Genomic DNA, 14,884 nt, shown 5'->3' on the forward strand with positions numbered 1-14,884 from the left:
GGAATTACTGAAATGAGAAGATCCTAAGTAATAGTCAGGCGGTGCTCAAGGCTTTTTATTATGTGTAGCCACATCAACCTTAAGTGCACTGAGAAACTTATCCCCTTGTTAAGTACAATGATATCTAGCTAACAATGCACAGTGGTTACAATTGGTTTCACTCAATTTGATTATTTTTTTAAATGAAAGCTAATTAAATTTGCTAGAGAATTTGAACTTATTTTTTCGTTTGTATTAAAATTTTGAGTGCAAAGTGCATAAAAAGTAGTAAAAAGTTTTGAAGAAAATCGATTCTCCTGTTCCAGTTAATAAATGTTACATAAAAATATCAAGTTGAAAACAATTGTAGGGTTCCCCCGAAATGAAAAAAAAATCAGAAATAAAATTTAAATGTTTTAAAAAATGTTCACCAAAATTAAAAAAAAATTTAGTTTCTAGAAAAATGTTGGCTATGCAGTTTATAGATCATAAAATTTTAGGGGTTGGCTTTCCTATAAGGGTGGTCTTTAAAGGGGCGGTAGGCGAAGGGGGAGTGGGCGTGGCACCTCCAACCACCCTTTTAGGAGAGGGCATGAACCGCGATTGACAAAAATGTTATCCCTTAGAAAAATTGCCAAAAATCACAATTTTCACTTGCGTTCCCAGTATTTTTGCGTCCCCAGTATTTTTCCTTTCTGTGTAGGCGGCCTCGGCCGCGCTTAGGATTATAATTGTTTTCAACTACACCTTTTCCAGTAGTATTTCAGAAAAATACAAATATATTTCAGAAAAGGCCAAATGAATTTCAGAAAAGGCCAAATGAATTTCAGAAAAACTCAAATGTATTTCAGAAAACCTCAAATGTATTTTAGAAAAGGTTAAATGTTTTTCAGAAAAAGCCAAATGAAATTCAGAAAAGTTGAATGATTTTCAGAAAACCGCAAGTGTATTTCAGAAAAGGGCAAATGTATTTCAGAAAAACACAAATGAATTTCAGAAAAAGGCAAATGTATTTCAGAAAAACAAAAATGTTTTTCAGAAAATATTTTTTAAATATTTTCAACTAGCAAAACTTTTGCAATCGCAAACCTCCGAGTGTATTTCTGCTTCATTTTTAGAGAAGGTCAAATGAGCACCACCGAATGGGTTCGGGGCCTTTTATGAAAGCATTCAAAAAATCATTGTTTTTAAAGTCTAAGATTGCATTTTTTTTTTTAAATTCGTACCTAGGATAAGCTACTTTTGCGTAGTCACGCATAAATTTGCGGTAATATCCCGTCATACCCAGAAATTGTTTTATTTGTTGTTGTTGTCGTAGCGGCTACAACAACCCCGCCCAGATCGGCTGATATCTCAGTCGTTGTCGTCGAGTTCCACTAACGGCAGCCCCAAGAAGCGTGCAGCCTCTACGGAGTCGGTCCATAGGGACGACGCCGTTAGGGTTGTGGGGTTTTCCGGGCATGCGAAGAGATGTTTCGAGTCGTGAGGGGTCTCTCCGCATGCCGGACATTCGTTCGGCACATCCGCATTTAACCTACTCAAGTAGGAATTTAGCCTGCTGCAGTAGCCAGAGCGAAGTTGGGCTATTGTTGTCCTGGTCTCCCGAGGCAGATGGAGCTCCGTCGCGTCAATGTCCGGTGTTTGTGTGCCTAGAACGGCATTCACAGGTCTTGAGTCTACATAACTCGAGACTGCGTCCCTGTGAATGCCGTTCAGGCCCTGTATGTGAGCTGACGGGTCCAGAGTTGCTTAATGAACCTCTGGACTTCGTCCGTCAGTTCATATAGATGCCTCCTGACGTGCCTCGGCGAGGGCTCCTCTGCAAGCAGCTGTCTATTTGGGTGGCTGTACTTTTTTGACAATAGCGGACGCGTGCGCAGAGAAGGAGAGCAGGCTGTCGAATGTTACTCCGAGAATTTTAGGATTCACCGTCGGAATTGGTGTGTCATCGACGTGAATTCCTAGCGGTAGCCTAACCTCCTTCGTCCAGGTTGTGAAAAGGGTCGCAGAGGATTTCGTAGGGGAGAGGGCTAGACACTTTACAGTGAAGAAGCGAGAAAGTTCAGAGAGATATCCGTTTACTTTCGAACACAGGTCATCAATTCCATTCCCAGTCGCCATGATCGAGCAATCGTCGGCGTAAGAGACAATCGAGATTCCCTCTGGTGGTTGAGGGAGCTTTGAAATGTAAAAGTTAAACAGTAGTGGGGAAAGGACACCACCCTGTGGAACCCCCTGTTTTATTTTCCTAAGTTTGCTCGATTTGTCTCTAAACATTACCGACGAGTGTCGACCACTTAGATAATTTGCCGACCACCTTTTGAGCCTCTGTGGGAGAGAGGAAGCCTTTATATCTTCTAGTAGCGTGGAATGGTTGACAGTGTCAAAAGCCTTTGACAGGTCCATCGCTACTAGAATCGTTCTCTCACAGGGACGTTTACGGTTAAGGCCACGAGTTATCTGAGTGTTTATGGCGTTAAGTGCTGTTGTACTGTGCACTTTACGGAAACCATGCTGATGCTTCGCTGGGGTCAAGTGGTTTGTGAAATACGGGAGTAGCAAGGCCTCGAGTGTCTTCGCTACCGGGGAAAGGAGTGTTATCGGACGATAAGAATCTCCTATGTTGGCAGGTTTCCCCGGTTTGAGCAGTGGAACCACTCTCCCCGCCTTCAAGATGTCTAGGATGATGAGAGTTGCCCTGGACAAATTGAAGACCTCCGTTACGTACGCTACCCCCGCAGGACCCAAATTTTTCAGCATCAGCATGCATATTTCGTCGGGACCCATGGCTTTGGAGGCTTTCGCCTTCCCGATGGCCACCTGAACTTCACCGCAAGTAAAAGCAGGTTGTTGGCAGTTTGTGCAGCCTTCTGGTCACTCGGTTGACCTTACGTTGACCAAAGCTTACTCTCACCAGAGGTGAAGTTGCAGCTCTTCAGATGCTCTTCCCACTTCTTCCGCTTATGTACGTTTACTAGTGGCCGAATGTCCGCGTTGAGATCCCTGATACGGGGATCTCCGGGATCGGCCTGACGAAGGCTGTCACGCTCATCGGCTAGAACAGCCGCTTCAGCAGGGAAGTTTGGGCATGGGTCGGTGATGCATCCTGCCGGTACGAAGCGGGCTGCAGCAGCGGTGATAGCCCTGCGGAACTTTCGTTCACCAAGGTGGACGTCGGTTGGTGTGGGGAGGGCAGCGAAGGTGTTTTCAGTAAATTCCGCGAAGCCTTTCCAATCAGCTTTTGAAAAGTTGATATATGTTCGGTGCTCCGCGGAAGCAAAGTCGGTTGGTTTATCGATCGAGATGACTATGGGCAGGAGGTCTGATGCCAAAGTCAGCATAGGTCGCCATGATATGCTGTTTATCAGACCAGCGCTGACTATTGTTATGTCTGGCGAGCTGCAGCAGCTGCCCATAATCCTGGTGGGTGCGTCGTCGTTCATTGTGCAGAATGTTGAATCGTCTATCTGCTCAGCCAAGTCAGTTCCCCTACGATCATTTGACAGGCTTGAGTGCCAAAGATCGTGGTGCGCATTAAAGTCGCCTACTACCATACGGTTTTAACCTGTGAGGAGCGCACCTCCCCGGGTGATATCCTGCCGGGCAGCAGGTGACAGGGGGTATATAAACGCTAAATATTTCGAGCTCAACATCGCCTGATCGGATAGCAGTGCCATGACATTCCAGGGTGGTATCCCTGCAGTCGATGCCTGCTTCAATAAGACGATACTGCACGATGTGGAGCGTAATGAACGCTAAGCCTCCACCATTATCCCGCTCGCGATCTCGACGGTGCACGTTGTACCCGGCACAATTCAACAGTGTTGAATTGCTGTGCAACTTCGTCTCTTGGACCGCAGCTATCAATATGCCATGCCTTCCCATGAAGACGGTTATCTCTTTATTTCTTTAATATTGGTTGGTGGTTTCATAATTTCAATACATCTTATTTTTGAGGGATCTGGTTTTATACCTTCTCTTGACACATGTCCTAAAAATTTCGTGGCTAATTCGGCGAATTGGCATTTGTTAAATTGAATTTATAATTAGATGCGTATAAAGTATTAAATTTGTTTTTTTATAAAAACAATATGCTCACCGAAGCTTGCAGAAAATATTAGGATATCATCCAAGTAGACGACACAAATTTTGTTTGTATGTTCTCTTAAAACATAATTGATTTACCTCTGGAAGGTTGCAGGTGCTGTTTTGAGCCAAAAGGCATACGTGTAAATTCGTAATGACCATCTGCGGTTACAATGCCGTTTTGGCCCTATCATTAGAGTGCACCTCAATCTGCTTAAAGCCTTTCGCCAGGTCAATGGTGCTAAAATAGCATCATTTTCCCAACTTGTCAAATATGTCCTCCATATTTGGAAGTGGGAACTTATCATCTATTGTCTGTTCGTTCAATTTGCGATAGTCGATGACAACTCGCCATTGTGGTTTTCCGTTTTGATCAGCCTTATTCGGTACAATCCTTAAAGGGCTATTACTAGGAACTGTGCCAACATTTCCTGAATTTGGCGATCTACCTCCGCGCGATGTACTACTGTATATCTATACAGTCGACTGTATATTGGAGTATCTGTTTTTGTAATTATTCTGTGTAGGATTTCCGTAGTAAAAGGTAAATTTTCTCCCTCTCTGTAGAAAAGATCCTGATATTTATTTAAAACTGTTCTCAAAATTTCCTCATCTTTTGATTACAAGGGATTTTTCTTCATTTTCTTCTTCGCAGCTAAGTAAATATTTGTAAGCTTTCGTTTTTTATATATTCGTCCACTGATATTTCTTCTTCTTCGTCAAAGTATATAGGCAAAATTGCATCGTCGGTTAATATTCTGCTATGTTTGTAATCAATTATAGTATTTAAATTAAGTAATATGTTATTTCCTATGATGCCGTCAAAATATTTGTGAAATAGTATTCGAGAAAATTTACAAAATATTTAGTTTTATTAAATTCCTTTAAAAGAGGTATACAAAATTGACTTTATGTTTCGATATTTCTTCCCAAAACTTTCAACGATGAAATAGTTGGTTTTACTGCATATTTCGGATTACATAACAGAGGGTTTATTACACTGAATTCCGCCCCGTATCGATTATAACTCTTAGTTGCCTTGTTTGCATTTGCACCACTATATAGGGTAATTTTCTCTTGCGCCTAATTGAAAATTTTGATAATTTTCGTTCACACCCAATTCTATTGGTTCCACAGATGATCGACTTGGATTTTCATTGCTACGAAAATTCTGGTTTATACTTGGAACAAGGGAATTTACATGGTCTATGTCACTGCTACGATATTGATTTTGTGGTCTGTATGTTTGGCCACTGGTGTTATAAGTTGGCTTCGACTGTACCGACAAATTTGGATGCGAATTATTATACTGTTGTCCTTGTTGTTGTTGAAATCTTTCAGTGTTGTTATTGTTGTAATACTGTCCGTAGCTATTGTTGTGCTGTCCACTTCTATTATTACGATTTCTGTAATATTGTCCATGACTATTTCTATTGTTTTAGTATTGTCCGTTACTATTGTTGTTGTACGTTTGAATTTCTCTTAGTTATAATTCTATTTTTTTCTGCATATTTAATAGTATAATTAAAACGATTTGACTGGTTGTTATACATTAAATAAACATTTAATTTTATAGTATCGTATGCTTCTTTAAATTTTTAGGATTTCTGCTAACTAGAATACTTTTCACTGGCTCAGGTACACCATATTTGAAAGAATTGAGAGCGATTCGACCATTACTTTCAAAATTTATTTCAGTAAATTTATTATCACTAAAATATAAAGCATTATTTAAACGACACAGAAGAGAATTTAGTTTTTTATAAAAATTCTCTATTGGTGAATCGCAACGACAAGATCTTATTTTGTCAATAAGTTGGTCAACAGAATTTTTCTCTCCGTGATTGTCTATCAAAATTTTTTTAATCTCTGGCCAAGTATCAGCATTACCATTAACAAGTAATGTGGGAGGGTACAAGGAGTGTATGTTCCGCTTCAATAAAAGTCTCGTTTTAATTTAAAAAGACACGATGTACAGTTTATTTGAACATTCACTTTTGCTTTTGCTTTTTGCTTTTTTGAAGCCCGCGGTTTGTTCGGTGTGTCGTTCTCGTTCGTGTGCTATCGAGGGAGTGACGCTTTGTAAAATAACGTCCGTTGTCTAGTTTCGTCTATTTCGTTAAGTTTGTCCGTTCCCTTTGTTCCCATTCTTCGTCAAGCAGTGTTGCTCCTGCGGGTCGTTGTCCTGTGTTGCTTAATGGCATTTAGGTCCGTTTGTCTTCAGAGTTGTCCGTCAGTCAAATCCCACATTCGGCCATTCTGAGTGTTTATTCGGCCTCGAAGGAGATATTCCACTTCTTCATGAACTCCGCGATCGTGGTGGTGCGTCTGGGTCCTTCGTGGTCCCCAATCTTCTCAACTTCGTATCTTCCGTGCTCCATTTTCTTCACAATTTTGTATGGTCCAAAGTATTTCGCTTTCAAATTTAGTCCTGCTCTGTACTGAGACCTTTTAATGGCTACTAGCTCGTTTACTTCATAGTCGAGCTCGGATCTGCGCTTATCGTTGAATGTCCTCCGATTCTCTAGCTGGATGGCGGCGATATTGTTCCGCTCTTCCTGACGCGTTGCTTCTCTTGATGCATCGAGTTCGTCGACGGCCGCTTCCTCCAACAACTCTTGTCTCAATCGCATTTCGAGCCCTGTCAGAATCCGGAATGGCAACTGCTTGGTGCTCCTCGGTGGAGTGCTCTTGATCAGCTGCTGCACTCGATCCACGCTTGTACCAGGTCCCTGGATTCTCACCACCCAGCTTAGCTATCATTGGGATGACGATCTGGTGCATGCGTTCGACCTGGCCGTTGCCTCGTGGCACACCCGTCGCAATCAACAGATGCCGGATCTCTTCGCTTTCTCAGTATTCCTTGAACAGGTTTGATGTGAAGGCCGCGCCTCTGTCGGTGATGACACGCCTTGGGTTTCCAAACACGGCCGCTTGCCTTTTCATGCATTCAACGACTGCTTCTACACCAGTGTTCTTCGTTGGATACAGCCAAACGAATTTGGAGAATGCATCCACAATTACGAGGATGTAGTTTTTTTCGACTCCAACGGTCCAACGTGGTCTAGGAGGAGAGTTACTAGCGGTTTGTCCTCCTTGTTGATAGGATTCAGGAAGCCTTTTTTCTTGCCTCACTTCGCATCGCCCATGATGCGTTCGACACAGCTACCTACGACTTCTCTACGGCTTCCTACGTTTTCTTGACGGAAAAGTGCCCTTGCCTATGCGCCATCTTGATGATCTCGGTTTCCATTAGTAACGCTACGACCAGTAGTTCTCGCCCCGGATCCTTATACAGCATGACATAGAAGTCCTCGTAGTCACCCTTCTCCAATACCTTTAGGACTGCTCTTACCCAATCGTCTTGCTGCTGCGCCTGCTTCAGCCTGTGGATCAGGGAATCTTCCAGCAGGAGACAAGATACCCTGCTCAACGCGTCAACTTGTCGCATTTTTGTTCCGCTCCGATGTTCTATCTCATACTTAAAATATTGCAGGAACATCGCCCAACGCGATACTCTTAAGGGAACATCTCGTTTTCGCATCGTCATCTCGAACGCGTTACAATCGGTAACGATTTTGAAGCTAAACCCCAAGAGGTACACCCTTGAGTGCCCCAATTATCGCGAGCACCTCAAGTTCGCAGGAATGGTACCGTTCCTCCGAAGGGTGGAATGCTTAGTCATCCACGTCCCTTTGCTGGAGCACTGCCCCATACCCATACATGCAAGCGTCCGTATGTACCTCTGTCGCCGCCTTCGGGTTGTACAATGCAAGGCCTGGTGCACTCGTCAACGCCTTTAACTGCTGGAATGCGGCCAACTGCTCTTCACACAAGTCGAACTTGGCTTCCTTCCTGAGTGAATCCGACAATGGTTTGGCTATTACGACGTACCCTTCGACGAACCTCCTGAAGTACGATGTCAAACCTAGGAATCACTGCAAAGCCTTCCAGTCATGTGGCAATGGGAAGTTTTTGATCGATTTCGTTTTTGTTTCCGAAGGTTTTATCGAACCGTCCTCTATCACGTAGCCTAAGAAGTCAATTTCGCTCATGAGGAACTGGCACTTGTCCCACTTCATGTGCAAGCCGTATTACGCTACCCTCCGCAAAACTCGTTCCAATTTGCGCACGCCTTCGGTGTAAACCTTGGAGGGAATAACCAAATCGTCCACGTAGGCCACGACGGTGTCATCTTGGATAAGGTCTCTGAACACAGCTGAGATAAATCTTGAGAAAACTGCCGGTGAGTTTGATATGCCGAATGGCATATACAGGAACTCATACTTACCGTTGTACGTCACGAATGCGGTGTATTTCCTGGAAGTCAGCTCCACTGGAACATGGAAAAACCCGTTGGTAAGGTCTAGTGTGGTAAACACACCAGCACCCTGCAGTTTCTCGATCAAGTCTTCAATGTTCGGCATCGGAAAATTGTCGCAAAATATTTTTGCATTCAGGCGGCGATAATCGCAGCACAACCGCTTTCTTTCGTCTTTCTTCGAAACTAGCACCACTGGTGACGCATAGTCCGAAGTGCTGGGTTGGATGATCCCATCCTTCAACCACTACTATCACTACTACGCTATCATGCTTCTCCCCGCAACTGCTCGTTCTCCGTTGAGGTGCGAAAGGTCGACTTCATCTGCAGGCAACTTTTTCTTACCGGCGACCAGACACATATCTTAAAATTTATTGATTAGCAACTCTGCTCTCTTCTCCAGCCCACGCACTCGTGGACCAACCTCGTCGTCGCTTGCAACACCTTGCACTCGCGCGGCTCCTTAGCCACAACAGCGCCCACGCTCTCATTGTGTGCTACTTCTAATGCCCTTTTTACACCGATGCGCTCGCGGTACCTCTTAGCCGCTTCTACGTACTCTTCATCATTCACTCTTGTGCCACCGCCGGATTTCCCAACTAATCCTTCAGGTCTCGTTGCTCCAACATGTGAACCTTTCGCTACCGCTCCTCTATTCACCTGTTCGTGACTCTGCTTCTTTTGCTGTGCCTCCTTCTGCCTGAACTCAGCCCCATCCTCAGTAACAATTAAGTCGACCTGCTTTAAAATATCGTTCCCGATAAGGAGTGCGTACTTGATATCTCGCTCGCTTGCTACATGGAACGTTATCTGTCTATTTAAATGAATATGGTAAAGCTACCCATTGTCGTGAGTTCGCTTGTACCAATCCCCACCAGTCGTCGCCGCTCTCTACTTAAATCAACGTCTAACTTAAGCATCATAATTGTTCCGTGGAAGCTGATATCTTTAAAGATCAGCCCGCATCGCTTCTTAGATTCGACAACTTCTGCTTCGTTCGTCATAGTGTTCACGCTGTTCTGTTCCGACTTAAACGACTTGCCCCTTGACTTACATTCAGCCGCACGGTGATCTTCTTTACCACAATTGAAACACGAGTTCCGTTTGCGTGGACAACTTATGGCAAAATGCGATGCGTTCCCACAGATAAAACACCCCTTGCTGGTCAAAGCTGAACCCTGGAAGCCCTTGTTTGAAGACGATGGCTTTCCATTGTTCATGTTCCCGGGTGGTGGTTGGCTGGAACGAACCTTGACCTGCTCTTTCAAGTCCTTAATAGTTTTCGCCTGGTACAGGTTACTTTTGTTTGACTTGGAGTCCGATATGCCCTCGATGAAGTAATCGATTAAGCTAGAGTCGTCTAAACAAATTGGTTTCCCTAGCTCTATTAATACTTACAAGTATTCACGGAGATATTCTCCATGACGCTTCCGACCACTACGCAGAGCACGGTGCACCCCAAGCGATGACAACACAACGCCAAATTCCTGGCGCAGCGCGAGCTTTAAAGAACTCCAGCAGTTTATGCCGCTTTGGCTGCGAATAAAAATTTTGGCGCCCCTTTAAAGAGTTGCTTCGCGTAAATGAACTTCTTCAGCTCACTCCATTGTATCGCTGATGCATAGCTCAAAGTCCCCCAACCATTGTTCGAAGCTAGGTCGGCCGGATCCGCTAAATGATCACGGAATCCTCGACGTCATGGAGTTACTCTCCAACCTCTCAACTCTAAACCTCACGCACGCTTATCTGGCTTGCTACTTCGTCAGCATCGGTCTCACTCATGTTCAGGCCGAAGTGTTCCATTAGCCTGTCTTGTAACGTCCCACACTGGGACTTCGTCATAGAGGGCGATGCTCAAAACTCATTTTTCGAAAGTTGGTATTTAAGATAAAAAATATATACCAGCAGAGTCATAACAAATTTGGGTTCCGAACTATTATCAGTTGCCGCGTACAACAGCTCAAAGTTAACTTTTCAGTCAGAAAATTTTTTTTCCGATATCGAAGGCGAGTTTATGTGTGTTATTAAAGGCTGTCTTATTATGTTTAAGGTTACTATTAGTTTAGAAGGAACTATGTCGGTGAATAAGCAATGTGTGCTGATTGTTTTACAACTTTGCATCATTACATAATTTCAATGGTTTCTGAGATATAAGGAAAAAATTTTAATAAACAATTTTTTTTTCATAGTGAATTTTTAAATTCGTTTTTTTTCCAAAATGCGCAAGGTTCTTTTTCCGAATCTTTTTTTTGTTATAACCGCAAGTCTATATAAGTAAACTTAAAAGATTTGCACAAGAACGTTGCGCATTTTTGAGAAAAATATGTGTTAACGTGAACTTATTAATTTTTGTCAGCTACATTTTGTCATTATTTTATCAAAAATATGTTCCAAGTGGGAGTGTTTTAAGAAAAATTCAAACTAATGGAAGAGAATGGTATATACCGTATGTATTTATTCTTTATTTCAATACTGTTAACATTTATTCCAGACGGAACCCTTTTATCCATTAAAAATCGGGATTTGTGTGAAATATTTTTTAAAAGCCCGTCTAAATTACTACAATGCAAGTTCAGAGATGTGGAACAATATATTTCAAGCCAAACCAGCTGCCCAGCTTCGGAAAGAAAGAAGTTGCAAATATGTTTGCGCAATTTCAAGAGCTACATTACCTTAAAATGGATCGGATGCGGTAGACACGAAAATAGATTTTATGAATCGGAAAAAGCGTGGTTAGAAAAAACTTGTCAATTTGTGGGGTATCAGATACCTAAAGGAGGAAGGCCCCCTAAAGACTTTGGGGAATTTAGTGACCAGTCAAAACGTAGGAAAACGTCCTAGCTTCGTCAAGATTATTCCCACGAACAATTAACGTTCACAGCACAAATGAGCCTGCGAGCTAGTGGAAAGCGCAGTGAAGCCAAACAAGTTCTCGACACTATTAACCCCCATCTGAAGAAACTTCTCTGAACTGCCGCATGATTTTTTCGAATCACGAAATAAAGATTTCAAAGCGTATCGTGAACGTTTTAGCCGAAAAACTTCAAGGAAAGCTAACCTTGAAGATGTATTTTATCGTCTACTTTATTCTTCTGATCCTCATATTACGAGTTTAAGACATTCACAAACAGTAAAAAGAAAATCATTTGATCCAGAAGTAAAAGACATGCTTTTAGAAGAGAATTTTGAATATACACAACCTGAATCTGATGATTATATAAACGAATAAAATTTGTATCGTGCCTTGTACCGTTTTCTTATTGTTTCTATTTTAAGTAATCTTTATGGCCCGTTACCATAATTACAATTCTCAATGTACAATGAATTAGTTTTTCAGTGTTTAGAACACGAAGTGACTTATTGGAAATAGTGGATGATCTGGGTTTATTATTTTTCTCTACATATTTTTCAATTTAATAAGAAAAAGAAAAAACAGTGTTAGTACACAAAATAATGAAATAATATTATATTTCCGTTTTGGATGTGTCTTCGTAGTTTTCAGGGGAAAATCCAGTTACAGACTTTTGAGCACCAACTTGTTTGTAGCGGCCCCATTGTGCGTCGCTTTCCGTTCGCTTGTCGATAGCCGTAACTCACCCAGTTTCTCTTTTAAACCGTGAACTGTCAAGTTCAAAATTTCGTTTCTGTCTATGGCTTTCAATTTCAATTATTAAAATTCAATATTTAAGGTAGCAGTGATAAAATACAAAATATGTAGGTTTGCTTTCTTATTGAGAACGAAAAATGACACTGAAGATGGCACAACGCCGAAACCGGTTTGTCTCCAAACAAATTTGACAAGGGATGACGGAAAATCGTTCCACATTACACCACATTACATCAAAAAAATAATCCTTTACACATTTTACACATTTAACACATTATAACAAAAGGTATACAAATGTATTTCTACTCATCTGTGCCTTCATGTGGTTGTTTTTGTATGAATGTCGTGATATTTCTCCTTCACTTGATTTCTCCTCAAGGCTAGCTGTTTTGATTGTTTGGAGTAGAAGCAGTTGTATTTTTTTTTTTTTGGTTTTAGGTACCGCTTATATGTATGTATGTATATATGACTTTAATTAATTTAATTGTTTCGAAGGTGACCTCCGACTTAGAGTTTTTTTTGTTTTTTTCTTTTTTTTCGCAAGTTCAAAGTTTACGTACATATATGTACATGACTTTTTTTGGCATATTTTTCACTCTATTTTGCCTTTTTTCAAACTTAGTCATTAAACTTCTTCACATTTGCATGTTGGAGTTTTTTTCCTTTATTTGGGGTTCAGTATTTTTTTTTAAATGTTCACAATTTCAACTTTTTCTTGAAAAAAAAACCTTTTGTCAACTCCCTTCGTGCTACAAATAAACTTTATTTAAAATTTCCAAATATTTTGCAAAAAATAAAACTTTTTACTTATATTTGTGTTTGTTTTTCGAACTTGCGTATTGAGATCGCGTCCGACTGCGCCAATAACAAGTCCTTGCTTCTCGAAGGTATCTTCATTAATCAATTCAAAGGTTACACAATTCTTACAACTAAGTTAGCAATTATGAGCTTAATAAAATAATAGTGAGAGTCAAAATGTGAATTGTTGTTGTTGCATTGTAACAAAGAGAAAGGGATTAGTTTAGAGAAAGTCATAAAAGAAAAGATCAGTTAGTAATTAAGCAAATTAAGAAAGGTGAAGAAGAGATGTGGGAAGATAAGTCGGAGAGGTAAAGAGAGAATGAGTAAAGAAGTGTGTGTTGTAGGTAGTGGGAGTGTGGGTATGTGACTACCCTGCAGTACGGAGAAGTGACTACAGGACTGCTGAATCGGTAGCTACCTGATAAACACCGTCAATTACCGACCGACTACTTGCAGTGTATTTCATCGATTACTTTTACAAGGCAATGTCCTAGGCGGTAGTCACCATCGGCTCTCTCTGCACTACCGGGAGTTACTAAAGTAGTCACTTGCGTGATTTATGGGCGCCCTCTGTCGTAGTTTTTCGCTATTCTACTTACGACTGGTTCGACTCTGCACTACCATGTGCACTACCACGGGTTAATAGTGTAGCTACTTACCTAGGAGTCGGTGCAGTAGCGGTTCAAAAGTAGCGATTGACTCCAGCAGTACTGGAGGGTATATACATAGTACATACATATATCCAATACACACATCCAATCAAAAAGCGTACCAAGGCAAAAGAGAAGGCACACCCCTGTTGCTCACTTTCGCTACAATTGTAACGAGTTGTCCCTTCTTGTTATCTACGTTCTTTAATAATACGCGAAAGCCTTTTGTCATATCATCAGATCTGTAATATTAGTTCGATTTTACAAAATTAGGTATCAAATTAAAGGGCTTGGGCTGTAGATGTGCAATAGCTTCTTATTTTTCAAAAAGAGTTGCCACCTTATAAAAACATGAAACTCAAATTATTTTCAAGTTAAATAAATTATTACACCATGAGTATCGATCGAAATGGTTTTGAAACGGCTTTATTTCTTAATTACACATATGTAGGAGAATTGCCACCTGTTTCAAAAAGCAAGTTCGACTTAAATAAAGGCCGAAAATTGAAATGGTTATCTTGATATGGATGCCAGACGAAAGGGGTTGTGGTTTGAAAATATTTTGAATATGGTGCCACCTGTTTCAAAATTAGAATTTAAATAAAGTATGCATGAGTTAAATGAAATATTAAAATTTTACGTGAAACGAAGGTTGTAAGATATCCTTAGTTTAAATATTAAGATTATTAAAGAGGGTTGCCACCTGGTAAAAAAGTAAACTCAAATTATTTAATAAGTTAAAGCAATTATTATTTCTGAACTGTATTTTGGAGCGTTGTCACGTATTTAAAAAATCAAATTTAACTTAATTCATCAGGCACATGAAATATTTCTGTAATAATAATAATAGATTGGCGCTTACACATATGTTAGTGTTTGGCCGAGCATCTCCTCCGATTTGTGGCGTGCGCCTTGATGTTGTCACACAAAGCGGAGGGACCTGCAGTTTTACGCCGACTCCGAACGGCGATTGTATTATTATGAGAAGCAGAAATACACTCGGAGGTTTGCCATTGTTTGCCGAGGGACGACCGCTGTTAAGAAAAAACCTTTTTTCTATATTTTTGCGATGTTGCTTTGACCAAGGTTTGAACCCTGGTGCTGCGGAGTGGAAGCGCGCACTGCTTACCACTACACCACAGCGGCCGACAAAATATTTCTGCAGGTATCACATTATCATACGCTAGAGATTTGTTTATTTCTTATCTATATTGAGGAGAGTTGCCAGCTGTATCAGAAGTCTTAGCTAATTTAGCACATATCCAAAGACGAAGATAATGCAAAGACGAGCATGAACTGGAAGAAGAATACTAATACTGGGACCTAGGCTAATATAAAAAGTAATACACATTTCTGCAGTATGAAAGGAAATAAAAACGAATGGAAATAATGATACATGTCATGGCATATATCTATTTATAAGCTGATGGGACATATGAT

The 14,884-nt window shown here is 41.1% G+C and overlaps 1 protein-coding gene across 3 annotated transcripts in view; it reads left to right on the plus strand.

Moving 5' to 3' along the window:
- Window positions 1-14,884, plus strand: part of LOC118735397 (transcriptional regulator ATRX-like) — a 101,676-nt gene that overhangs the window by 4,004 nt on the left and 82,788 nt on the right. The window lies entirely within an intron of this gene.

Source organism: Rhagoletis pomonella, unplaced genomic scaffold (genome assembly GCF_013731165.1).
Source record: "Rhagoletis pomonella isolate Grant_MI unplaced genomic scaffold, Rhpom_1.0 Rhpom_scaffold_00003, whole genome shotgun sequence".
In the NCBI taxonomy this organism is placed as follows: Eukaryota; Metazoa; Arthropoda; class Insecta; order Diptera; family Tephritidae; genus Rhagoletis; species Rhagoletis pomonella.